General features: G+C 43.5%; 1 protein-coding gene across 1 annotated transcript in view; it reads left to right on the top strand.

The window, feature by feature from the left end:
- cdh10b (cadherin 10, type 2b (T2-cadherin)) overlaps positions 1-27,282 on the top strand; it is a gene marked incomplete at both ends in the record, with an annotated part of 55,904 nt that overhangs the window by 993 nt on the left and 27,629 nt on the right. The gene's annotated exons all lie outside the window — the stretch shown is intronic.

Below are 27,282 nucleotides of genomic sequence, written 5' to 3'. Positions count from 1 at the left end.
CGTGAACTGATAATAACAGCTGATGTCCTGGCTTTCAGCATGCACGAAAGATGCATTTTAGCGAAGATCAACTCGGGACATGAAACAGTTGAGAGTCAAACCTAGACGTGCCAGTTGTTGAAAGGTGGGCCTACCAGTGCAGCATGATTCGGTTAAAATCAAATGCAACTCGTATGGCGTCAGATCAGAGTGCAACGCTTGTCAAGCCACCGGCATCAGACAGCAGAGACAGCAGCAGTTACAACCCCGGTTCATGCGATGAGGGGGTCGGCGCAGCCTGTTGACGGACAATTTTACGTCAAAGACTTCAGCTTTCATCATCGCATTCACTGTCTACAAGTAAATGGGATGCTTTGGTTGGAGAGATGAGTGGTAACACAGACAGATCAACATCTCTTCCTCTTATGGTGCAGGGTTGTTTTTGTTGAGAATACTGCAAGAAAAGAAACACGCGAGCGCACGGAAAAAGAAAGGCGAGCAAGCAAGAGTGGGTGAGGAGAAAACAATAAATCAATCAAAAACGAGAATGAGATTCCGCCCTCATAGAGTTTCATTTTACGTGACAAGGCAACAAAACAGCGCTGACTGGGAAGAGTCCATCGGATGAGGAAGTGTCAGACTCAGCAGTGTTCTGGCCTCTTTCCCGGAGCTTTGATGCTTCTCTCTTTTCTCTAGCTCTTTCTCCTTCTATCTCTCCCTCTTTTCCTGGCTGCTGCGTTTCTCTGGCTTGACAGCAATCACATGCTTTTGGCCCGCATCTCATCTACCGTCCACTCTCGTTCCCAATTAAAGTGCCAGAAAGACACAGGGCTCCCATAAATACTGTAGGAGGGCAAGGGAGAACGAAACACCCACATGCTGGTTCGGGGAGACCACTGTGGAGCGACTTGATCATCCATTCCATCCATTTCCCCCCATTTCTTACTAGTGTGTGTGTGTGGGTGACGTATTAGATCTTGTGTAGTCCAATAGATGGGTACTTTGAGCCCCAGTGAGAAGCCATCAAAGCCATTGATGGTTCTCCTCATAAAGATAATTCAGCAACCTTTTACGGAGCCTTGTGGGATACCATATTTATGTCTATCCAACCAAGGCCTCCACTGGCCCCCCGACACCACAACAACCTAAAAGAGGATTTATTTTCCAGCGTGGACCAAGAAATAATCCATAAAATGGGAAGAATATTTCCAATAAAACATCAGTCCTCTCATCGCTTGCTTCAGAGGTCTTGTAGTCTATAGCCATTTGATGCGTTTCACAAGAAACATCTACATATGGTACCACTAAACAGAACAAGCTACAGTTAGTTCAACAGTAGTTCTAAAAGAAGTTAGCTACACGACAAGATACAAACAAAAACTATAGTTAACTAAATTAAAACAATATGTTTTTAGCAGTTATTGTATATACAGTAAGCTGTGAAGTTTTCACTTGAGCAGTATTTATATTCAATTCACATTTATTTGTATAGCGCTTTTCACAATACGCATCATTTCAAAATAGCTTTACAGATAATGTGCATTAGTCCACATTACAATTTAGAGTGATCTGTTATCAGAGGTAACTGTCTAAGTTATGTATTTCAGAAATGTACATATACAAAATCTCAGTTAGCGAAAAAGGTATTAATTTAAACCATGTAATAATTTAATGCAGAAACAAACTCATTGAAGTAATGAATACTTTTTTGTTCACAAATGATTATTTTATGATTATTATGATTATTATTAGTTTGCGTCATCTGAAGTCTTCGCAGGAGTTGGCGTCGTCTCTTCATAGGTGTTGGGGATCTGCAATCTTCATAGGCTGGATCCAAACTGGAGCTGACACACTCTCTAGTTACCTCAGGATGGGCATCCTGAGATAAAACAGAGAAGCAAACAGAAAATAATTAGTGTAGCTGCTGTTCATAACTTTAAGCAAGACAAATCATGTGCATTTGATCTGATATAACTGTATAAGGCAAGGAGATGCATTATGTGAATGCCAGGCTAAAGAGATGCGTCTTTAATCTAGATGTAAACTGGGAGAGTGAGTTTGATCCCCGAAATCATTGCCGTATGCCATATAAATAAACATTTACAAATAAAACCCAAAAAATATACAAACAGAAATAATGAGCCATATATTCTTTTACCTAGATACACACACACACACCCCTAAAAGTCACTGAATAATTTGCACACAACCAACACTGCAACTAGGATGAATATTAAAGTGAGAGATTCAATATTAGCACTAATGCTCCACAGAGCAAGTATACTATAATTTATAATTCAGTTAGTCCATGATATGTGAAAACAGCTACTGCCTTGAATTAATATGAAGCCGCATCAGGGAGAAATGCAAAATAAACAGGATTAAAGAGGCAGTTTTCTAAATGTAATTTTGTGATGACTTGAGCTTAAAACTACTGAGAAATCTTTCACATTTTAACAGCACATACCAATATGTGTATAAAAGAGAAAACTCACAAACCAGAAACATCCTTCTGGCCATCCACTGGTCATTATGACCGCCCAGGCTCCGTGGCCCTGTTGTGCAGAAAAGAAGCTCAGAAGTGCTGAAGCCCGCCATGCATTTTGACGCTTTTGTGTCATGAGTTTGATGTGGGGGCAGCGGCTCACATGGCGTGCCATCAGCGCTATTGATGTGAACAAAATCCTATTAACCTTCTCCAAGCCCCATAATACATTGTGCAAATAAACCCATTGCCGTTTTCCCGGTGAGCTCTCTTCTTCTGTCTACCTAACCCTTTTGATCCTCTTCACGTAAATACTCGGCGCTTTAATAAAACAGAGAAAGAAAAAAAAAATAGAACGCCACGATTTTGATCATTTTTGCAAGCATTAATATCGAGAAGGCAGTGATGGCTCACATTTGAATGTTTAAATATTTAGCACAGGTTCATTAGGACTTGTCAGGATTATAAACTCATCTGAGCGTGGAAAACCACATCATGAAGCGATAGAGGGGAAACTCAACCGCGTGTTAATCTGACAGTTGTAGCACTATTGCAAGTAATTATGTGATGTATTACAGCAATTCTAAATATTACATGATAACATAATTTTTGTAGTAATAATAATAATAATAATTAGAAATCCACTCACTGTTCTTCTACGGCAATTGTACTTTTGCTCAATTCGTTATTTTTATTTTTTGTTCTTGTTGTTATTTTTTAACTTGACTTGTTACTCTAACTAAAATATTACAAATGTACCAGTGTATCTGTGTAACACCATATAGTATTAGTTTAAATACTATTAGTAGTAGTAGTAAAAATAATTAATTAATTATTCATATAAATACATCCTTAGTGACAGCATTAATAGTCAAACATAATGAAAATTTGAAAATTTCAATTGTTTTCAGTTTTTTACATGTTGATGGCTTTTGCACTAGAGTAATCCCGGTCTCATTATACGTCCACCAAGGACCGTTTTGTTGATTTTGCGTACTTCAAATTTAATAAACTCTGAACACTCAAGGGTCGTCTGAAAAATGTGAACAATGAACAAAATACAAAAATCTGCTATGAAGCACACTGGACGGGCTGGACAAAACCTGATACAGATCTTGCGGATCCCCCCCCCCCCCCCACACACACACTTTCTGTCACAGCAAAGTCAGGCCTCACAGGAACCTCCAGCTATCTAAGTAGTTGCAGTGCGTGTCCTTATCCACTCAAATGAACCAGCAGAGTCCACAGCCAGCAGAGGAGATTAGAAGAGAGAGAGAGAGAGAGACTGCTTCGCTGAGTTTGGGTTCATGCGCTTTTCAACTCCTCAGAGAGTCTGCATGCGATGAAATCTGTTGTAAACCTCCGCGAGTGACAGAAAAAAAAGTGTAAAATCTACAGAGCAAACCGCATGGCCTTATGATTAACGCCTAACACTGAAACCACAAAAGGGGTGAGACGAGGCAGCGAGATGGAGATTGCATTGCAGTGTTTGTGTTGAGTTAGTCAACTTGAATGTGACTCGGTCCTACTCTGAGTGAGCTCAAGATATACACAAAGAAAGAAAAGGGGGGGGGGGGGGATACATAATTATTCTATATCCGTTCTGGGCCCAGGCTCTCATTTTCACAATCTCCTCTCTGCAGTACTAAGCAAGTGTTCACCACCGACCTGACAAGAATTGTCAATGATTTCTCCCGTGCTCGACTGACAATCCCTCTGTGTGTGTGCAGGGGATTTAATTCCTAAAGCTGCTCCGAGTCAAAGGCTAATTTTGTGCTACGCGAATTAGCACAGGCAAATGAAAGCAAGGCCGGGATAAATCCACGCTGCCTTTACTTCATATTCAACTGTCAGCTCATTATAATCAAGAACATCCTTCAAAAAATAATGGAAAAAGCACACGTTCGCTTGGAATGCTGGCACGCTCCATGTGTTTCTCCATGTTGTCTCTTTGGGGACACGGTCGGATTTTTGACTGGCAGAGATTATTTAGGCAAACTCACGCCGGAGACATATTCCTGCCAATAAACAAAGGGTATCTGTTCAGGATTGCCGGTGCCATAGAGAGCTCAGTGTTGTGCCAAAAAGTGCCCCCAGAGCAAATGAGCAAGTGATCAGTATTCAGTGCCATGCGGCACTCTCCCTGTAGTGCATTTGAAATGAACAGAGGGATTGTGGTTAGGGTTGAATCAGGATCTATGAGGCCGAATCAAATCGCTCATATTTTTCACGAGTCACTGTGAAAGGCCGCCACATGGCCGACAGACACCTTATTCTGAAATGTATTTTAATTTGTTCCCAGCAGCCCAGAGGTGCTTTGCCTCTTTCTCTTTTTTTTTTTTTTAGCTGTTTTTCTTTTTTTTTGAGCTGGCAGTAATTAGGACACCCCTAGTCTTCCAGTGTGCAGCCAAATGGAAAACATTGGCTACACTGTGGAAACGAAACATCTGGTGAATTGCGATATAGACCTGTTGGAAAATAAATAAATAAATGGGGTGTAACACAAAGGAGACAGCCCGCGCATGTAATTAAAAATTGCTCAAACTCCTCGTGACCAAACCCCATTTGTCGTTGTCTGACTTGATTAGATTAACGCAAATTCTAATACACAAAACACCTCTATTGTCTCACAATGCCGCCAGGCAGGACGTGCGGACCCAAATGGCGCATGCATCGATTGCCCTCCTTGGAATCACGAGTCTGCCATCTTTACACCCCCTGGAGATCGTTGAGACACTGATTAACAGCTCAGCACAACAGAGCATTATCTACCGGACTAATTCAATCAACACTAGTAATGCGCACACACATAGACTCTATCCCGTGCTCGAACCCTCAAGACTGTCCGCACACACACACAAGGAAACACACACAGATCCTACCATTGTATGGATCGAAATCATCCTGTGAAATGTTTAAAATGTATTCTCGTGATGTAGGCATGATCCTTTGTCCATTGAGGGCAAACACACATACATACATACATACATACTGGTCTTCCCCCTCAGGAAAGAAAGGAGGGGGGGGGGGAGCAGACGCAGTTCACGCACCGGACACACAAGCTGTGAACTTTCAGTACCCCTTTACACACACAGAGAAGCTCGGATGTGCGGACATTATGATCAAAAATCACCCTTTTCCAAATGTATTCTTGAAATGTATTTGTTTTATGTGATGGTCCTTATAAATCGGACCGCTATAACCTAGTTTTATGATATACTCAAAGAATGAAATGCTTGTTATAGTGAAAAATCTTATATCTTTACGACTTTAAATCATGACATAGTCGTCCACGGTATTGTTCTCTTCCAAAAATCTCAACGGTAGTGAATCTTTAACTCAAAATCTCCGAAGACGCATTCTTTTATTAATTCCGGTGTTATTAATATTGGGACCAAATTTAACTTCTCCATAACTGTTAGAAGGGGGCGTGAGCCTCCGCAAAAACGTCAGGAGGTAGTCGCCATCGCCCTCCCAGGCGATTGGGTCATACACCTCAAGAGGCGTGAGCTCAGCTCCTTCAAAATGCCGCGTAACTCTGAAAACATTGCAGTCTGCCAGAGAGAGGAAGAAGACCACGCCTCCTTCCTTCAAGGAAACCTTCGCTCGCTTTTACTTTCATTTTCTTCCAAGTTTTATTTTCTTAACTATTTTACTCCAGTAAATAGTCTGTTTCAACCAACAACGAAACCAACTTAAAGCTAAGATCAACTTGCTAAGTTTCGCTCGTTTCAAGTTGCCATAGCAACGACAACGCCGTGAACCGCTGCTCCGGTGAACACGTGACCCAGGCGCTTTTTGGTCTGCCCCTACGCGACACACACGCACCAGGAAGGCCGACAAAGAGTAACGTAGACTTTAAATTTGTAATCTGAAGTGCTGTTTCAAATGTCTAATATTACTGTGCCTATTGGGTTTTTGTTGTGAACGATTGAACTGTTTCTTCCTATCTCACAATTCTCTCACTCACACTGACTCACACTTCTTCGCATACACATAAATACATGCCCACGTGGTTCTGGACAAAACACCAGACCACGTGCTCCAACACACCCACACACACGAAGTCATTCTTAAAATCACTCTTACTCTCTTTTGCTCATCTCTCTCTCTCTCTCTCTCTCTTATATTCTCCTTTCTTCCCCTATATTAACCTTTGATTCCTACGTTTATTTTGTTGTTTTCCTTATTGCGATCGTATATTGTTTTGTTTATGCATATTTACTCCTGTGTGATTTTAAAGTAGTTAGTTCATTTAAATAAACTTGTTAAATCATTTGAATCAAGTTTGCTCTGTTTGTTTCAAATCTGAGTCCCTGGGTAGTGCAGATCTTACCTTAAGCTCTACGGTCAATTTTACTATTGAAAGAAATCTCAAATTGTCTAAACACGAGGATAATTATTTTCTTTGTGGCCACAGGAAAAGTGTTATCTTTTGGTGTTAAAGACGCTAGATTTCCGTTCAGAAATTGTACAATTCGTGTGCTGGACGCACATTTTGTACAATAAATGAACATTCTTCAACTTATACCTAAAATTCCCCCAAATTGAAACATAGTTCTATCTGCCTATATCATTAATTACAACGAGAAATCGTGTAATTGTTGATATACGTTGAAGTTGACCTACTCCCTAGTTGGGAATTATTTAATTCATGTAAGCAACATATGCATATTCTCATTAATGCTAATTTGAGCTAATTATTTCCCCAAAATAAGTCATTGTTGTTACATATTTATTGGTGTTTGGAATGCTGGCACTCTCATACTCAGTTTGATACAGATTGTGCAAGTTTTGTATTCATGTGTGATTTTGAAAGTTTAACAATTTTGTGCGCGCTTGAATCTGATAACGTTATTGAATAAGTATTGCATTACTGAATAAGTCGACTCGAAAAAAAAAACTGATCAAAGGGCGAAAAGCCATAATCCGCCAGTAAATCTGGTCTGGATAAAAACTGCAGTTACAGTATTGTTGCGAGTTTAAGAAAAATCAGTTTTTACTTGACCGTACATGTAATTCTGTGTTGAGACCTGTGTGTGGATCAGAGGAATCCCACAAGGCACTACCGGTATTTTTCTGTAAAACCCGAGAGCAAATAAGCTACTCCGGTCAGAAAGAATATATATTCTATTGTAAATCGTTCGTAAACGATAAAATACGGGTTATAAAACTCTGGTTTTGCTCACCAGAAAGAAAACCCCGTTTCCGCGTCTGTACAGACCAGAAACAGATCCGCCGAGATCTTATTAAATTGTTTGCAGTGTGTTTGTGTTTGCAAAGATCTGCCGTGATCTTTAAAAAGAAGTATTTGCAGCGTGGTTTGGTGTACGTGCGAAGGCCTGCACGCTTGAAATTGTGCGTTCTGAAACTTTCTCCAAATACCGCCCGGTGACGTGGTCCGCGTAAGCTCAACACTGCCACCGCGTGTTCAACCACAGGTACAGACCTGTTGGTCATTTTTCTTCCGCTTTGATTTTGGTGATTCAAAAATTTGCGGTCGTTGATATCTAAGAAAGTTGTTTAAATACATATTTGTATTTCCCGCGCGCTGAGTTCGTTAAAACAACCCTTTTTGGACTGAGACATTTTATGGTGAATTGTCAAATTCCCAAAAACGGAACCGGAAATCATAGGGTGTCTCGATCCAAAAGCACTGATAGTTCACCCGGAAGAGGACAGTGCCCCCTCGCGGCCACACCCCTCTGGGTCAACTATCCCTCTTCTGTTCGAACTCTCTACTCTGCTGTGTTTCCATTTCTAAATCTGCCTTAATGATTCTGTTTGGTTTTATTCCCATTTCATAATCATTTAATAACAAATTCAATGTTATAGTAATTATTTTATTTTAGAGATCTTTCTATTTCTCCAAAACAACAGAACTTTTTCTCTCCAAAGGTAGTTAGATTTGAAGTGAAATTTGAACTTAATTTAATTTTGGTTATTCCCATTGTCACATTCCAGTCATTTTAGCCTTGAGAAGGACACTGCCCCCTGGTGGCTGAGCCTTCTCAAGTCAGCTATCTGCCTGCTACAAATTTATAGATTTATTAAATTTAATAACTTCAGTTATTGTAATCATTAAAAGGAATCGATTCTAATTCACTTGTGACTCTTCCTCAGGCTTAGTTGGATGTGATCTTGAACCAATTTTGAATTAAGATTGTAAATTGTGTCAAACAATTAGGGTGCACCACAGAGAGACGCCCCCCTTGAGGCCGCAATAAGCCACTGCAGCAGCCTACCACCCCCTCTTCTGGTTTCCACCTGCATTGAGGTCACTGCTGAACTTCCATCGGGTTAGGTTATTTCAGAATAACTCTCATTCTATCCAAACTCCTTTCTACTGTAAACATTAGGTGGCAAAAGCCGTCCACACCTTTATTTTGCTTCTTCCCTTTTGGGTTAGTTTAATTTTCTTTCTCTCTTTAACATTTTATTTTATTATCATTGTTTTCATTTACCTGTCACGGGCCACCTGATTTTTGTCCTATTTTCCACCTAACTCACTTTGGTGTAAGCCAGGAATCTTAAAATCACTTTAAGCTACTCTGCTCACTCCATTTTGTGTGTCATAGGCAAGACTCTCAGCACCTGCAGTGGACTGTGGGAGCCCGGTTGGACCTCCGTGGGCCGGGTTGGCCAACTGACGTTACCAGCACTGACCGTGCGGTGACTCTTGAGTTCCTCTTATCTCTGCCCCGGCGGCGGCACGCAGTAGTGACATCAGCAATCCGGTGCCTCGGAGTGCCAACCTCCACGCCGACGCAAAAGTTAATTGTTGGGACCGCTGCACAAACCACCGACAGCCCCTGTCACTCCAGCGTACGCTGGTGGGTTCTGGGCAGCACCCACCTTTACATTGCAATCGGTTGGCTGGTACCTCCGGGACTACTAGGATTGTGCTTACGGTCACTCTGTTTGAGTGGGCGTGGCCGTGAGCAGAGTAACAGAGAATCCAAGGTCACGGCGGTCAGGTGTTTGGGCGCCAGAAAGGTTGACTGCGCTCCGCGGGGCCCGGCTGGGTTGACCTCCGTCCATTTCAGGTAAACTGAACTTTGATAATCAAACAAACAAAAAAAAAAACAAAACAAAACAAACCCTTGTCTTTCTTATGAACCACATAATCGTAAATATTTTCCTCTGGGCACATCCCTTGTGCTATTAGTGTCCAAAGTGCAGCCCAGACCAAATCACTGACATTTTTGTTAATTTTGTTTCTTCCCTCCCTTTCAATCCTCGCCTACTCTGCTTTGCATGTTCTGTTGCAACTTGTCTTGCAGAGCACCAACGAGACCCCAAAAGGCTAAGTAATCAGAGGGACAACCGAACAGCATCTATTTTCGGGCCCTGTGCGGACCCGCCTAACTGTCTAAAGTCAGTTAGCCAAAGTTCTATAGACGGCACACCGTCCTATAGTTTATTAGTCTCGCGACTCGATTGCATTGGCCCTTCTTGTGTGTCTTGTGTGTTGTGTTTCTCTCGCCTACAGTGAGTCAAAATGTCCCGTGCATCCAGTCCTGCGGAACACTGGAATAGCCTCGAGGCGTGGTTAACCGCCATAACTACAGGCTGTCTACCCAAGGACTTCGGTGACCCAAAACTCCTGACCCAACAGGAGCTGGACGACAAAGTGGACCAGATCATGGCCCAGGACCCCACGCAAGCCTACAGTGCAAAAGACTGGAGTCGCATCATCGGGAGTCTCTCCCACTACCTATTGTCCCAGGCACGTCTGCTGGAGGAGGACAAGGCCAAGCTGGAAAAGGACACCGCCGGACTAAGGACTCAGCTGAAGGAGGCCTGCACACAAAAGGAACAAGCACAACAGCGTCTACAGGAGCTACTTCTGGAGGATGAGGATGACACCCAACCGGAACTACAACAGGAAGTGGAAAGACTACAACAGGCCCTGGAGGACCTGCGTCTGGACACGGACAGGACAGTGGAGGCGGAGAAACAGACCACTGCAGCCCTCAATGACGATCTGATACGTGGAGAGGCTCAGCTAGAAAGAGCACTCACAGAAATAAAGGACAAAGACGCAAGAATTAAGGCTTGTGAGACATTGTTGCAGAAAGCCCGAGCTGAGATTAACGAGCTCATCCAACAGAGACAGGATCTCAAAGACGAGCTGGACATTGTCCACCGCGAACTCAAACATGCGTACGGACTGCAAGGTGGACTGGGGGGGGGGACACATGCCACTTCGTCTCCCCTCACCAGCGAACCTGCACTTCACCACCAAACGCTTAAAGAAGAAGAGGAAAGCCGACGTCATGACACTATCCCACCTGCTGGCCCCGTCCTGGAAGGACGAGCCACCAGTCACCGCACAGCATCCAAAGAACTGGACAAGCTTGCAAGAAACATCCCTACATTCAATCCAAATCCAGCCGGGGGCAACGACGTGTACTCTTACTTAACCGACATTGAATTCCACTTACAAACCGTGGACAACGTCACGACTTGGGACAAGTTATACCTCCTTCGGACCACTTCTGGTCGTATTGTAAGAAGTTTCCTTGATAGACAGCCAGAATCTGTGAAACAGAATTATCCACAATTACGACAAGCCCTGATCCGCGAATTCTCTAACCCAGACTCGGACCAAGGCATCATTGCGGCAATGGACCTCAAACAAGCTCGTCTGGAAACACCGCAAGCCTACTACGAACGTCTGCGACTCGCTTACTTCGGACCGAGGAATGAGGCATTTATGGAAGAGGACGTTAGTTTCAAAACGCTTTTCCTGCGGAATCTCCACCCCACTCAAAGTGCACACCTGGGCGTTTTAGTTTGTCCACGGACCCTGTCAATTCAACAATTACGTGACCTGGCCCACAAAGCATACGTAAAACAAACGACTGGGTCTGACAAACCTGGGAAATACCCCACAGTTTTCCCTGTCACTGCACCCTTTCCAGAACTGAACTTAGAAGGTGCACAGCCTACCAACTACGGACCCAGCAACAGACAGCCACGACCGTTCCAAGCTGGCAGAGGACAGCGTGGGCGGGGGGGAACCCGCCCAAAACCACAAAATGACCGTTTCAGGGGATCCCGGGACCGACAGCACTTCCCCCACAACCAAAAGGGGGGGGGCAGCTGGGATGCCGACCGACACCCCAGGAGAGGCCGACCCCGATCTCCCCGAAACACAAGCCCAGAGAACCGGCAACGGGACCCCTCCCGACAAGACACCGGTAAGCTCAAGATGGAGCCCAAATCCAGCGGGAACAGTGCAGCCACGTCCGACGCAGAAGAACTTCTGAACGTCCTGAGAGACTTTCTCAAAAAGAAACCCCACAAAGAAGACAAAGACAAACCAGACACTGCATGACTAACCCACAGGCCTGAAACCAATGCTATATGCACTGACAGCCCACCTACCACTGCTGTCAAACCCCACACTGCTGAACTTGCTGTTACATTACCTAATGACAGCTCCACTCACTCCCTCCAAGTGACAGGCCAACAAAACACTACTGTCCAACCACAAACTGTTGAACGTGCTGTTACATCACCAAACGACAGGGTCACTCACTACAACCAGCTGACAACGCCACTTCCTGAACGGGACTGCAGCAGCTCTCATGATAAAGTACCAGACAGTGCTGTCTTGCTGATCTGCACCCACGACAAGCCACCTGACACCTACCCTCATTGCTTGTCAATCAACACGCAAGGTTCAACACCGCAACTTCTGGGCAACCTAATAGAAAGAGGAGTGGCACGAAAACTGTACTTAACAGTTACCTTGGAAAAGGAAATGCAGATCGAAGCACTGGTGGACACCGGCTCTGATCTAACGCTTATTTCTGTTCAGCTGTTTGAAAAACTCAAATGTGAAACTCAAAGACAAAACAGAACTCTTAAATTCCACACGTGTGAGTTGAACGTGCAGTCATACAGCCAGAATGACATCCAGCTAAAGAACGTGGCTCCCATTCACCTGACAATCGGTCCGATGAGCATAGTCCACCCGGTATATATTTCTCCAGTAAATACTTATCAATTTCTCGTAGGCAAGGACCTGCTGGACCGCTTTGAACCATTATTAGACCTCAAGCACCTACAAGTTTGGGCGCAGGTGCGCGAACCACACCCCCTTCAGCCACACGACTCCATCGAACCAGACTGTCAAACCACAAGGTTCACGGGAGTTCCATCAGCCAGACACGAGGACAAAGTCCCCACAGCTGATCAGGGTTCAAGTTCGCTACTCTGCACATTCAGAACAACGCCAGACTCTGATAATTACCGCCCCCAAGTAAAAACTCCCCTGCAGTTGCAGGATGTGACCACAACAGACATTACCCTGGCACTATGGGCAGATAACTCAGCCATAAGTCTCTCCCTATTCAATGCAATCATTGAAAAGACTCCAGACCTGCCCTACACCTGCAAACGCACACGTTTCCCTTTGAACCCAGATCCATCCTCAATGACATCTGCCAAAGGAATCTGTGCTTTGAACTTGACATGGAATCACCGACACTTGACCCATTACTTTCTGATTCTGGAAGACCCGGCCCACGACGTTTTCATTGGAGCAGACATTTTGATTCGCCTCAAGGCTCATGTGGACATGATTAATGAAGTTGTATGGGCTCCCTTGACTTTACAGCCACCTGTTCCCATCAGCCATGACAATCTACTGTCAGGGCAGACCATTCCAGAAGTCTGCACTCTTATCAACGAACAGGGAACGGTGGTACCTGCTTACACTAAGGGGGTCGCTGTACGGCTCAACCTGCGACAAGGCCAAACCCTAAACCACACACTGGCCTTCTTCCAGCCTTCACCTGAGTGCGTGGAACTCGGACTAACCCTCGAAGCCACACCCCTCACTGAAGTGTCATCTCGGGTAGTCTACATCCTATTCAACAATTGCACGGCAACTGACATCGGCATCCCCAAAGCCTACAGACTGGGATGGCTAGTCAGTCACGCCTTTCATGACTTTGACCTGACGTTACCCGTCATAGGGCCCATTCCACCTGCACTGATACCTGAAGGGCATACTGACAACACATTGCTCACAGCACCCTTCCAATTCATTGCCATCACATCTGTCATGCCGGTGGCCAAAAACCAGGTGTGCAGAACGGAGCTGACAGAGGACAAACAGCTCACAGTGTACACGGTCTCCCACCAGCCTGTCACTGAGACTGGTACACCTGCCGTGCCTGTCACTGAGACTGATACACCTGCCACGCCTGTCACAACCAGCTCAACTGACGACAAGCCTACGGAGGAACCGTATCCAGGTTTTGAATCCCAAGTGCAACAAATTCTACAGGATGCTGACGCACTTCAGGACAATGCCGATCGCCAAAAGCTACGACAAGTCCTATATAAATTCAAAGAACACTTTGCTAAAGACTCTTTAGACTGTGGTCTCACCAACCTCCACACAGTGCGCATACCCACGCACCCCAAGGCTCCTCCCACCTTTGTCAAGCAATACAAGATTCCCATTGCCTCACACGAACCAGTGCAGGAAATCATCGAATCCATGCTTGAAAAAGGTGTAATTCGAAATTGTAATTCCACCTACTCTGCACCCATCTGGCCCGTTCTCAAGCCAAACGGCAAATGGCGGCCAACAATAGACTATCGAAAACTAAATCAGCAGGTGCCGTTGTCACGATGGCCCATGACACAACTGGAGCAAGAAATACCCAGAATCAGGGGAGCCACCATCTTCTCTACACTCGATGTGGCCTCTGGATTCTGGACTATTCCAGTGCACCCAGACGACCAACACAAGTTGGCCTTCACCTTCGGCAACCGCCAGTACACCTTCAACCGATGCCCATTCGGGTATGCAAACTCACCAGCCGAGTTCAACATCTTCTTAAACAAAGCCTGCCCTGACGCCAGGACGAGAGGTAACCTGATTTACGTTGACGATGTGCTCATGAAAAGCACGACGGTGGCCGACCACCTAAAAGAAATTGACTATGTTCTGAACCAGTTATCTGCTGCCGGCGCCAAAATAGCTCTACACAAGGGGCAGTGGTGTCGCAAAAAGGTAAATTACGTGGGCCTGCTCATTGGACACCATGGCATCGAACCACAATCAAACCGCATCCATGCCATCCAAAACATCAAGCCTCCCACCAACGTCTCGGAACTTCGAAGCTTTCTGGGAGTATGCAATTACTCCCGGCAATTCATCGAACACTATTCAGACATAGCCAGGCCTCTCACAGCTCTGCTGAAAAAGGACTGCCCTTTCGTCTGGTCAGACGCCCAAGAACACGCCATGAAAGAACTTAAAAAACATTTATGCTCAGCCCCTTGCCTTGCGTACCCTGATCCGCAAAAAGAATTCCACCTCGACGCTGGGTTTTCAAACCAATGTCTAAGTGCTGGCCTATACCAACGGCATGACCAAGACAAAAAGGTGATCGCATATGCCAGCAAGACACTTCTCCCTCCAGAATGCAAATTCTCTGACTGTGAAAAAGCTTTGCTCTGTACGGTATGGGCCATTCAGCGCTTCTCCAACTACATTGGAGCACAAAAGGTCATCATTGAGACTTGCCACCAGCCCGTCATGTTCCTTAACAGCCAACGGATAAGAGACGGTGTGGTCACCAACTCACGCATAGCTACATGGCTAATGGCTCTCCAAGGACGAAACATCGAAGCCAGATATGCACAAAACCACAAATCCGCTCTAGGTAACGGTCTGGCGGCATGTCAAGACTGCTCTGACAACGCACCTGCTGCAACGCTAAATACACCTGAGCCCCAGCAGCCACAACTGACCTGCCACAGGTACTTTGACAAAAATGCGTGCGAAGGCATGCCCACAGCTTACGTCGACGGATGTTCCTACAACAGCGAGGGCATCCTAAAAGCTGGCGCAGGGGTACTGTGGGTAAACAACCACCCATGCCCACCCCAAAACTTCAAGCTGGGCCCCCAGTCATCACAATACGCAGAAATAGCAGCAATTCTCATTACCCTGCAAATCGCAGCAGCCCATAACCTCAAAGAACTGCTTATCTGCACAGACTCGAACTATGCCAGACTCAGTTTTGTGTGCCATCTTCCAACCTGGAAACAAAATGGTTTCACAACTGCTAACAACAAACCCGTCAAGCATCAACACCTGTTCCAAGAATGTGTCAACATCACAACAACACACGACATTACCATGTACTGGAAGAAGGTGAAAGGACATTCTAAACTCCCAGGCCAAGACAAAGACCTCAACGACCACACTGACGCCCTCGCAAAAGCGGGCGCCCTACACGGAGAACCGTGGGTTTCCCCAAAAGCCCCACCCACCCCAGAAGTAGCAGTGATAACCCGCAGAAAGCAAACCGCACCTGCAACAGCACCTGCGTCAGAACTTCTGTCACTTACACCACAAATTTCCAACAACGACCTTGCAGATATGCAAGCATCAGACACTGCCATACAGGCAATTAAAACGCACCTCCTCGACCCCTCCACCTCCCCTCTCACACCTTCAAATCTCACTGATGACTCCGATCTCAGACATCTATACAACTCCAGACACATGTTACGTGTGCGGGACGACATTCTTTGGTTTGTCAACGATGACACCACTTCGCTAAAACTCGTGGTACCTCGCTGTCAAAGGGGGGAAATGATAAATCACGCCCACAACGCACCATATGCTGGGCACCACGGTACCAGAGCCACATATGAGACACTTAGACAGGTGGCATACTGGCCATGTATGCAACAGGATGTGGCAGAATATGTGAGAGAATGCCTGGTCTGCTGTCAGTTTCACCCAACAAACCTGACTCACAGAGCCCCGTTGCAACGCAGAGGAATCACGTTCCCCTGGTCAGACCTTCAAATCGACTGGGTAGGACCCCTCCCCCGGTCACCAAGAGGCAATAAATACTTTCTCACGGTAGTGTGCCAGTTTACCAAATGGGTAGAGTGTCTGCCAGCACCCAACGACACTGCCCAAACAACGGCATATCTCCTGATGAACCACATCTTCTCCCGATTCGGCCTACCGCTCAGAGTCAACTCAGATCGAGGAACTCATTTCACCGCAGAGATCATGCAAAAGATCTGGAGAATCCTAGGGGTACAAGCCAAACTTCACATCAGCCACCATCCGATCTCATCCGGACAGGTAGAAAGGTCTAACCGAACGGTGGTCGCCATGTTGAGGAAATATGTGGCAACTAACCAGAAAGACTGGGATGTGAAACTTCCCCTGGTGCTGATGGCCCTCAGAGCCACCCCGCAGGAATCAACACGAGTATCCCCATTTGAACTCATGACCGGGAGGCAGATGACCCTGCCATTACACCTTTTGTACCAACCGGGAGACCACAACCTCGTCACTGCCTATACCACGTCCCAATATCTGGACGAGCTCCATAGACATTTGAAAACAACTTTCGCTTTCGCCCAGCAACACCTGAAAACCAGCGCTGAGGGCCAGAAAGCGCATTACGACCGAAAGGCATCGCACCAAGAACTCAGCGTGGGCGACAAAATCCTGTACTACAGTTTCGCCTTGCCTCCCAAACAACTGTCAAAAAAGTTTCTGCCTCACTGGACTGGCCCTCATGAAATTGTGAACAAACTCTCCCCCGTAGCGTATCAAATCCAACTGAAAAGGGGACCAAAAGAGCCAGTCCTCAAATGGGTCCACCGCAACCAGATTAAGAGATATGTGACAACTAGCAGGAACAGACAGGAAGGGCCTAATGCAAGCTGACCTCAACCGCCGTCGTTACAGGAAAAGAAGACTGGACCCTCCGACGGGACAACCCTCGCTGACCTGTGCCTTTTCTCTTTCCCCTTTGCTCTTCCACACCTCTCTCTCTCTTGCCTATAATAGGATGCTGCTGTGGATCGTCATCATGTGCTTCCCGACGACCGAAAGCCAGCCGCCACCTGACCTCGTCTCCTCAGCTCCGGCCTCGGGAATTGTGTTGAGAGAGCAGCCCGGACTGCTCATAACGAACTGTCGGACACACACCCAGAAGGTGTACGTGCGACTCGACCCTCGAAACGTCTACCGTGCACACTACCCAAAGACAGCCGTCATGTACAGCTGGGCAGGTGCCAAATGGACGGAGGCCGCCCTCAAACACGCTGAAGCCGACATCGAACACATGCTGAACCAACTCGAGAAGATGACCCTCACCCAGGCTGAATTGAGCGGGCACAACAGGCGCTCCAAACGTTTCTTAGGAGCCCTGCTTGGAGCCGCTGCTGCCGTAGGCACCCTGTTCAACATTGGTATGTCCAGTGTCAACGCGGTGAACATCGCCACGGTACGACGACAGGTAGCAGAAATCCAGACGGAACTTCCACAACTGAAAGATCAACTCACCACACAGAGCGCATCTTTGACCACCATAGGCAAGACACTGAGAGGCACGGTCACTGTCCTCAACACACATAGCGTCATGCTGAACAGGACTGTGAGCTCCATGAAACAGATGTTCACAGTCTTCCAGAACGATTTTGCCCAGACCCAACTGGTCACCGCATTAATGGGCGACATGCTCAGAGAAGTGAGCTCTTCCATAGACAATTTAGCCATGGGCAGGATTCCACCATACCTGGTACCCCTGAGTCTGGTCCAGACCGTGCTGGCTTCCGCCATTACCACACCTGCCGATCCTATACAAACCCATCTTGCCTACTCCTTAGGAAGTGCCATCCCCCTGTACGTGGACCCGGCGCAGCGAGAAGTGGGTTTCCTCCTAAACTTACCCATTATCGAGTCAAGCCGAATCTACCGACTTAAAGACGTGGTGAACATTGGATTTTGGCAGGGAAATACCCAATTTAAGGTACGGACCCCAGAGGTGGTAGCGTACCACGACAGCGACCCACAGCTGTACCTAGCCCCTAACTTGCACATGTGCACCCTCACAAAAGACATACACTACCTCTGCCCTAGCAAACCTTTCCTCCGGGATAACACCGATGGGATCTGCGGTCTCCAACAGCTGGCTAGCGACGCCCGTTGTCCGGCTGACGCGAAATCTCGCAACCAAGTCACCGAGACGCAAGCTGAAATTGTAGGGAACCGATGGCTCGTGAACACTCCAGTACGCTCAGCGACACTGACCTACGATCAACACGACACTGCTACACGTGTCAACCTGCTGAACCAAAGCATGTGGATTCAAGTCCCACGAGGAGCCATCCTCCACCTGGATGACCTCGCCTTGTACCATCTCCCAAGTGAAGAGTACCAAGCCGAACTAGAGATTCCATCTTTCTTTAGGGACCGCAACTTCACACTAGATCCAGAACTGGAAAGTTGGATCGCGAAAGAGGGGTCGCAACTCATCGACATAGCCCCACTGGACTCAGCCCTTCAGGCCTTGTCTCGACAACCTATTCTGAAAACTTCACCTGTGGTCCAAACATGGACAGCAGCCGACACCGCCCTATGCATTACCAGCATCCTCGGACATGCCCTAGCTCTGGGCTTGGCCTATATCCTGTACCGAAGGATCAACGCCATCCGAACCTCCACAGCCAAACTCACAGAAGCAGTCTCCGTCAGCTTCAGGAGAAACCCTCGGAAGGACAACGCCGCACCAGAGAATACTGAGGACCTCATCGGATTCAACCTGCAGTCTGAACAACCCCTCTTTACTGCCTCCTCCTAGCCATGCACCTGCCATCTGACCTTTGTTACCGTGATGACTCGACTAGACCCATACACGTCCGTCAACTCATCAAAGGGGGAATGTAACACAAAGGAGACAGCCCGCGCATGTAATTAAAAATTGCTCAAACTCCTCGTGACCAAACCCCATTTGTCGTTGTCTGACTTGATTAGATTAACGCAAATTCTAATACACAAAACACCTCTATTGTCTCACAATGCCGCCAGGCAGGACGTGCGGACCCAAATGGCGCATGCATCGATTGCCCTCCTTGGAATCACGAGTCTGCCATCTTTACACCCCCTGGAGATCGTTGAGACACTGATTAACAGCTCAGCACAACAGAGCATTATCTACCGGACTAATTCAATCAACACTAGTAATGCGCACACACATAGACTCTATCCCGTGCTCGAACCCTCAAGACTGTCCGCACACACACACAAGGAAACACACACAGATCCTACCATTGTATGGATCGAAATCATCCTGTGAAATGTTTAAAATGTATTCTCGTGATGTAGGCATGATCCTTTGTCCATTGAGGGCAAACACACATACATACATACATACATACTGGTCTTCCCCCTCAGGAAAGAAAGGAGGGGGGGGGGGAGCAGACGCAGTTCACGCACCGGACACACAAGCTGTGAACTTTCAGTACCCCTTTACACACACAGAGAAGCTCGGATGTGCGGACATTATGATCAAAAATCACCCTTTTCCAAATGTATTCTTGAAATGTATTTGTTTTATGTGATGGTCCTTATAAATCGGACCGCTATAACCTAGTTTTATGATATACTCAAAGAATGAAATGCTTGTTATAGTGAAAAATCTTATATCTTTACGACTTTAAATCATGACATAGTCGTCCACGGTATTGTTCTCTTCCAAAAATCTCAACGGTAGTGAATCTTTAACTCAAAATCTCCGAAGACGCATTCTTTTATTAATTCCGGTGTTATTAATATTGGGACCAAATTTAACTTCTCCATAACTGTTAGAAGGGGGCGTGAGCCTCCGCAAAAACGTCAGGAGGTAGTCGCCATCGCCCTCCCAGGCGATTGGGTCATACACCTCAAGAGGCGTGAGCTCAGCTCCTTCAAAATGCCGCGTAACTCTGAAAACATTGCAGTCTGCCAGAGAGAGGAAGAAGACCACGCCTCCTTCCTTCAAGGAAACCTTCGCTCGCTTTTACTTTCATTTTCTTCCAAGTTTTATTTTCTTAACTATTTTACTCCAGTAAATAGTCTGTTTCAACCAACAACGAAACCAACTTAAAGCTAAGATCAACTTGCTAAGTTTCGCTCGTTTCAAGTTGCCATAGCAACGACAACGCCGTGAACCGCTGCTCCGGTGAACACGTGACCCAGGCGCTTTTTGGTCTGCCCCTACGCGACACACACGCACCAGGAAGGCCGACAAAGAGTAACGTAGACTTTAAATTTGTAATCTGAAGTGCTGTTTCAAATGTCTAATATTACTGTGCCTATTGGGTTTTTGTTGTGAACGATTGAACTGTTTCTTCCTATCTCACAATTCTCTCACTCACACTGACTCACACTTCTTCGCATACACATAAATACATGCCCACGTGGTTCTGGACAAAACACCAGACCACGTGCTCCAACACACCCACACACACGAAGTCATTCTTAAAATCACTCTTACTCTCTTTTGCTCATCTCTCTCTCTCTCTCTCTCTCTTATATTCTCCTTTCTTCCCCTATATTAACCTTTGATTCCTACGTTTATTTTGTTGTTTTCCTTATTGCGATCGTATATTGTTTTGTTTATGCATATTTACTCCTGTGTGATTTTAAAGTAGTTAGTTCATTTAAATAAACTTGTTAAATCATTTGAATCAAGTTTGCTCTGTTTGTTTCAAATCTGAGTCCCTGGGTAGTGCAGATCTTACCTTAAGCTCTACGGTCAATTTTACTATTGAAAGAAATCTCAAATTGTCTAAACACGAGGATAATTATTTTCTTTGTGGCCACAGGAAAAGTGTTATCTTTTGGTGTTAAAGACGCTAGATTTCCGTTCAGAAATTGTACAATTCGTGTGCTGGACGCACATTTTGTACAATAAATGAACATTCTTCAACTTATACCTAAAATTCCCCCAAATTGAAACATAGTTCTATCTGCCTATATCATTAATTACAACGAGAAATCGTGTAATTGTTGATATACGTTGAAGTTGACCTACTCCCTAGTTGGGAATTATTTAATTCATGTAAGCAACATATGCATATTCTCATTAATGCTAATTTGAGCTAATTATTTCCCCAAAATAAGTCATTGTTGTTACAGGGGTTTACAATCAATTAGGCAAGTTACTAAGGTGCCTGCAGCTATAGTAATCGTACATGTGCCAAGTGTTCATGATATGCAATGATTTTTGTCCAAAGCAGCGTAAACAACACACAGAGCAAACATAAACTTGTACTTTTAGGCTAAACGAAATGTTTGTGTGAAGCACCATGTTACTTTAACTCTACACTCCAAAAATATTATATTCCAGTACAAATATCTAAATATTCTTAAAGCAGGATACATTAACCTACTTGAGAAGCAAAATACATGAGATATTTAGTCTTGTTTCCTGAAAATAAATAAATAAATAAATAAATAAGGTGTATTAGCATAAAACAAAAATATATGGCAGTGAGGTACGAAAATTAATCTTGTTTTGTCCTGAAATTAAAAATTGTAAAGCATAAACTCACTTAATTCTGATACTCCCCCCAACAGCTCATTTCATAAGTCGGTTTGCTTCTCAAGTAAATGCAATTTGATTCAAGAATGTCTTCTTCAAGAAATCTTTTTTTTTGTGTGTGTGTGTGTTTGTGTGTAATTTACTTTGTTGATCTCAACCCGCTGCTCTCACGGGTCCATTTAGCACTTTACAGGTCTGCCTGAATTTGTTTGCACTGAGCAAGAAGAAACACGCATAGCCCTAGTGGCAACTTTTCCGAGTTTTCAAATGCGTTATATTTAGAATGAAGCATTTTGTGTTAACGACTTAAAAAGCACTGAGACTTGTAAATTACTGCGTGCAAACATCGTCAATGTTTATTCAGGCTCTTCATTCTCTGCGTAGAATATTTCCTGTTCTCTGACTGCTGAAATAATATGCAAAGGCTAAAGACTCACCAGCAGCACTGTATAGAACAAGACAGGTAGTTATGAGACGCATTACGCCTTTGCTAAAGCGGGGCCAATACCATCTTTCACACATCGCCTTTATTCCTGCAGGGATTTTCAGGCTCGACCACAGTCCACCTCAAATTAATGACCTAATGAAGCCTGTTGTTGTCGTTGAAGCGTGTGTTTACCTCAGAGATTAATGCAATGTTTTATGTGCACCCTTTAAAGCGCGAGTAGACGCTCGCCTGACAAATACCAATTAGCCCTGAGAAGCTGGGGTTTGTATTGGCTTTATGCGGTTGTCTGCTTTCATTGCATGTCTTTGTCTCAGATGTCTTTTTATGGATTTCAAACTCACGTCTGTGTGGGCCATGGCAGCGCTGGAGGATTTCTTCACAATAAAGGACATAGAGAGACTAATTATGGTGCTGTCAAGGGATTTTATACATAGTGGAGATGAAAATGGAATCTACATCTTCATATCGGCTTCCTCTGGTTACAACTGGCATTAAAGTCCTTTTCCAGAAAATATTCTTTGGAGGTACAACGTGCTTTGTTCTGAAATTAATGAAAGAGAATTAAAAGATGAATCACAAATACAATTTATGATACATGTCAGAGGTGTAGCATACATTGACATACGACTTAAAGGCCTTCAGACGTTCATTTAAAACCATCAAGGTTGCACAAGGGTATATTTCAGACTGTAGCTGATGTGATCTGTCATGCCTTTCTGTCTGGTTTAAATTTTAAATCTGCCCTAAACCGTGGCAAATGTTTGAGCATTGAGAGGACGCGCTCATGTCTGAAACCTTGTAGTTCAGTATCAACATTTACGAACAATGATTAGAAGTTCAATATCTCATTTAAGACTTGTGAGTTCTTGGAAACTGTTATGTAATTCATCACTTTATACCTAAAATAAAATGATTTTGAATCCCAAAAAAGTGAATCATTTTGATCATTTGTAGATCATCATAGCTGCTACATTAAAGCTACAGTGTAACTTTCTAGCCATTAAAAAACAAATTGCATGCATTTTGCGGAAGAACATTGTTTGTCATTGCGGTTTGTCATTTGAACATTGCGGATGAATATGGTTATCACTACTAGGTTCAAGATATATAACCAGTTTAGATGGAAAGGAAAGCTGACCGGCTGAAGACGTTACTGTAACTATATCTTTACTGTAGCTCTACCCTTCACAATATATAATGCTTTACAATGAACATGTTAGAGAGCTTATAGCGATTTATTTGTTCAATAATAATACATTAAAGGGGTCCTTGATTATGATTATTATTTTTTAACTTTAGTTGGTGTGTAATGTTGCTGTTTGAGCATAAACAACATCTGCAAAGTTATGATGCTCAAAGTTCAAAGCAAAGTGAGATATTTTCTTTTACAGAAATCACTTTTTAAGGACTACAACAAACGGCTGGTAGGGACTACAACGAGCTTCTTCCCGGATTGGTGACATCACAAACCCTAATATTTGCATAAACCCTGCCCCCGGGAACACACAACAAAGGGGGTGAGGCCATGTTAGGCTGCTTTAGAGAAGAGGAAGAGGAGTTGTCGCTGTTTTTTACTCTGAAAAAGGCTGACGAACGTAGAGACGTTAAAATGTTAACACTGTTCTTGAACATTATAATCTCAATGCTTGTCTGTGCGCTGCACATTTTACGGAGAACAGCTTCCAGAAGAGAGTGCAATGCAGGCTATATGCACAAAAGCTTCTCCTGAAAGACATAGCCATTCCCATTTTGTCAGGACAATCTGTTGTTTATGGATCACAACTTGTAAGTATATCTTATAATTTGTAGTTGTGTTTTCTGTTAACAGTTCCAATTATAATCTTTATGTAGTTGCAATGATAGCTTCTATGTGATTGAAGGGCAAAGCTTTGCCTCCGCTAGTGTGCTAACTAACATTACAGTGTTGATGTGTTTACTGTAGCTTTTGTAAGCTCACTGGTTTCGTAAGCTTTTGTAAGGTTCACTGCCTCTTAGGAACATTATCCATGATTAATCCATGAACAAATTTTCAGACAAATATTATTAAATGGTGGATAACATCGTATCTACCAAAAAAAAAAAATACCATTCTGAAATTATAGAGTATTCTGAAAGAATATTTACATCTGAGTAGAGCTTGCGGTTTTGACGGGCCGTAACATTTCCTGAACGCTGCCAATCACAACACAGTGGGCCAGCTAACCAATCACAACACATTTCGTATTTCGAAAGGAGGGGTTTTATTGAAAAGAAGAGCTGTAATAATGTAAAATATGTGAAAAGCAATGCGTTTTTGGAACAATCAAGCATGGAAACATTTTAATACACCCCAAAAACAAAATCAAGACTTCATAAAAGGGCATAATAGAACCCCTTTAAACACCTGTCGATAAAAAAAAATAAAACATATCCTTGTCACTTTTACAACATTTCAAATCCATTAGTTCTCGCTATCTCCAAAAAGCCATAAAGATTCTTGTTTATTACAAGCTCTGTCACATTCTCTTTCTGCTAGCAGACTCCCCTGTTTAGCTCCTTTTTTTTATGATTGATTTAGCTGCTCCGTGTCAACCTTTCTATCTCGTTGTGACAACTAACCTTTGACAGTCCCACACCATCAAAGTAGCCAGAGCAACTTTTCTCTTTTTATGGATATGATGAGAAATGCACGGGCGAGTGTGTATGCAATTTCCTATGAAAACAAAAATTCTTCATATTTGACATTTCCATCAGAAAAAATAATTAAATGCATCTTAAGATGTCATTTCTTCCTAAAAATTGGTTCAACTACCATCACACTTGGGTGTAGAGTCACTGGCTGTAAATATGTTGAAAATAATTAGATCTTATCTCAAGTTATTTATATCTGCTTTGGCTTTCCTGCATGCTGTGTCCCTCACTCGCTCTGTCACTCAGGAGAATGTGGACCCGTGAGATAGAGCGCACAAACATTTCATTAACCACATGCTAATGATCGCATGCTAATGTTTGCATAGATTACTGGCTTAGAGCTGAAAGCAGAGACGTTCTCCCCCTTCGCTTACTGTGACTGACAAATTCTGGATTTATTTATTTGGACTTTTCTGTCGTTCTTGTCGGTGACTGTGAACATTGAGGTTTGTCATTATGTCGCAGAAGGTTGATTACAGCATCGGCTTCATGGAAATCAAGTCCGGGACACTTGAGAAAAAGCATGCGAATGTTATATTCTTAAACATTTAATATTGCATTGTTGTCTGTCTATGTGTCTGTCTGTCTGTCTGTCTGTATTGATGGATTTCTTTTCTAGAGCTGGACTTAACAGCTCACTCAACCAAAGTGCACTACTATTTATATATATATAAAAAAACCTTTTATGCCCCTACACTGAAAAAAAGAAAAAAAAAGAAAGAAATACAGACGTCTGATGTGTGCATATATCCACTGACCCACAAAACCCCTGCAGCGACTAAGTCTGCAGTGTCTGGTAGTCACAAATGAATGACAGCACACTGTGTTTACAAGATGGGGAAATTAGAAAGCATACGGTACTACATCTGCACTCATCTAACATACCAAGGCAGCATTTTATTTTAATTTCACTCTTAAAAATTAAGGTTCATCCATTAAACCTTCCCGTTGCACAAAAGGTTGTAGTGGGAAAAAGGTTATTCATACTACCTCCCCAAGGAAAGGATCTTGGGGGAACCATATTGTTCTTCTAAAAACACATTTTTGGTTCTTCTTGGCACCTTTATTTTTAAGAGTGCAGGCTAATAAATAAGCTTAAAATATAATTTTTTGTCAAATGTTCAATTGGGCTAATGATCTGAGCTATTGGTAACTGTTTAAACTATTTTGAACATTGTATTTTCAATCATAATTTAATGTTAAATTGTCAATATTACAGTTTTGGCATCATTTAGAAGATTAAATATTCTGTATAAACTGCTGTTGCATTAAAAGGCAAAACTTTGGGGTCAGTAATATTTGTTAATCTTTTTGAACGACGTATCTTCTTATCTCCAAAAAACTGTATAAAATACAGTAAAATAGTAATGTATTATATTTTTACAATTTAAAAGAAATGTTGGGAATAAATGTATTACTTCAGTCTTCAGTGTCACATGATCCCTCAGAAATCACACTAAAATGCTGCTTTGGTGCTCAAAAAAAAAAAAAAAGTATTTTTTTTCAGGAATATTTGATTAAGCACATTATTTATTTAAGATAGAAACCTTCTGTAACAAAAGTATTTACTGTCTCGTTTGATCAATTTAATGCATCCTTTCTTGATCAAATATGGTTTGATTCTGAACCTCAAAGGCCAGAGCTCAAGCAATGGATATGAACTATAAGATATACTATGGTGAAGGTTTGCCTCATGAATATTAATCATTTGCATGACTGGGCAGTCTAAAAAGGTTACCAAGCAACGTCAGCATGGACAAATTAATATTCATGAGATTTGCCATCACCATGTCATAACAACCACTGATTAGACTGCAAATGTAATGTCCATTGAAGCATTTCAGTAGATTCTGTATTTTAAAAAGAGAATATTTAATTTTTGGTCTTTTCTTTCTCTCCAAACAAACCTGCATATTGTCCTGAATTTAAAATTCAGAGTAAAATGGGAATGTGTCTTAAATTGAACACATTATTTGACTATAATTTAACAACAAGCATTGACATTACTTTCTCTCAACTTTCTAACGCTGGAGCCATATGTCTTTTCTAACCACTAAAAAAAAAAAAAGAAAAAAAAAAAAACATAATCCATTGTGCATATGCTAATATAGTAGGCTACATTTGTCAGGTTTCAAGTTCAAGTTTGATTCAAGTTTGAATAACTTTTTTTTATTTTTTTTAAGTCTTAAACAAGCTATACAACAGTGTGTGAAAAATGTGTTGTATCTACCATATGGGTCTACACATTGACGCTGTCACATGTTGCCAAAACTGTTGTTTTTATACATATTTCAATGCTGTAAGATATTTAGTTTTTCTTCTTC

The sequence above is a fragment of the Scardinius erythrophthalmus genome, assembly GCF_964197995.2.
Source record: "Scardinius erythrophthalmus genome assembly, chromosome: 18".
Lineage (NCBI taxonomy): Eukaryota > Metazoa > Chordata > Actinopteri > Cypriniformes > Leuciscidae > Scardinius > Scardinius erythrophthalmus.
Note: the sequence above shows the minus strand (reverse complement) of the source record. Positions and strands in the feature narration are given on the sequence as shown.